Raw genomic sequence first — 1,597 nt, 5'->3', positions numbered from 1 at the left:
GATGATGGTGATGATGGTGATGGTGGTAATGATGGTAATGGTGGTGGTGATGACACTGATGATGAGCCAAGATTTACAGAGTACTTGTCCTATGCAAGGTACTGGGCTAAGGAACATTTCACGTACATTCTCTCATTGCTTCATGCCACAACACCGTGAGGGGGAACAGTTGTCTTCATTGCAAGTGGAAGAGGTTTAGGAAGGTTAGATGACTTCCACATCCCTCGACTAGTCATTGTAACAGCTGGGATGTGAACCAAGGACTTTAGGTGAGGAAGTGCCTGTCCCACTGCTCCCTGGACTCGATATCACAAGCCTACAACCCTGTCTTGTACCTTCTGGTCATCTCAGGCAAGAGGTCTCTGTCCAAGCCAAGCAAATGTGGTGGACCCCTAAAGAATAACAGTGATTATACTTACCTGGCAGGGGAGATACCATGATCATGAAGATGGTTTCCCCAGGGTGAGGCTCACTCATTGCACTCCGAGTGTGCTGACCCCTGCGATTTCCCCAAATGTTGGAAACTCGACTGCATAATTTGTGGTAGTGGGGGACTGCATTCGCACTCTCCCCTGAAAAAATATTTTAAAAAATAAAAAAAAAGAATAACTGATTAAAGCAGAAGCAAGGGAGAGAGAGAAAAACCTTTGCTGGGACGAATTCAGACATTCAGCAAGGTCTTTATGGCATTTCATCTGTCCTTTGTACATTTCTAGGAGTGGTGATTAATCTCATCCTTGAAGATGAGGGAGAGGAAGGTTTAAGTGGCGACTGAACTCATGCCAGGCACTGGGTATGTGGCAGAGGTGGGATTTGAATGTAAATCTGTCTCACCAAAACCCACACTAGGCAAGCAGGGGGAATACCAGGTGCGTGCGGCAACCCGGACGCCAGGGAGGAGGAGGGTGTGGCCAATGCATCAGCTGTTGGAGGGAAGGCGTCAGGAAGAACCACAGTGTGGCAGGTTGGGAGCAGGAAGACCAGGGCAGGGCCAGTTTAGGTGGAGTGTGTGGAGGTGGAACTGGGGTGGCTGGAGGTGGAAGCCAGGTGTCCGTGGGCTAGAGAATTGGTTCGATTTCCAGGTGAGCTGGTACAGGGAGGTCAGCGGTTAATCAAACGTAAAACCCTAACACCAGAAGGCCTGGCTGGGTCTGAAGCCTGCCGTCAGTCACCCGGAAAGGGAGGAGTGTACCCTTCCGGACACGTCCAGAGGAGGGGCCGCCGTGGGCTGCTCGTTGGTGGGGTTGGGACGCCGACAGTGCCCCTACTTCAATGGGGAGCAGCATTACGTCTGATTTCCCGCACCCAAAACACACACCACAGAGAGTCGGTTCTCCCTCAGCCGACGAAGGCAGGCATTTCTCAAAACCTGCATCTCAGTTCAGGCCTCTCTCTTCTCTTCTCTTCCACAAACCCCGCCTCGCTGTGCGGCGTGTTTCAGGTCACGGGGGCTGGACCGTGAGTGGGAGCAGCAAGAGCCCTGGTTCTCCCACTCTGCTGCCTTCTCCCCACCACATGGGGCTGGACCCCCAGGACGGTGCTCCCCGGGGGAGACGCGTCCGTGAACTCACCACACGTCCCCCCCTCCTCCCTCCCC

General features: G+C 53.2%; 1 non-coding gene across 1 annotated transcript; it reads left to right on the top strand.

The window, feature by feature from the left end:
• The first annotated feature begins 411 nt into the window (after positions 1–411).
• On the top strand, positions 412–575 carry LOC136321369 (U1 spliceosomal RNA). The gene has a single exon (XR_010728627.1). It is a non-coding gene; the product is annotated as a U1 spliceosomal RNA (small nuclear RNA).
• Positions 576–1,597: the final 1,022 nt, after the last annotated feature.

The sequence above is a fragment of the Saccopteryx bilineata genome, chromosome 1 (assembly GCF_036850765.1).
Source record: "Saccopteryx bilineata isolate mSacBil1 chromosome 1, mSacBil1_pri_phased_curated, whole genome shotgun sequence".
Classification (NCBI taxonomy): Eukaryota; Metazoa; Chordata; class Mammalia; order Chiroptera; family Emballonuridae; genus Saccopteryx; species Saccopteryx bilineata.
This window is presented reverse-complemented; position numbering and strand designations above follow the sequence as displayed.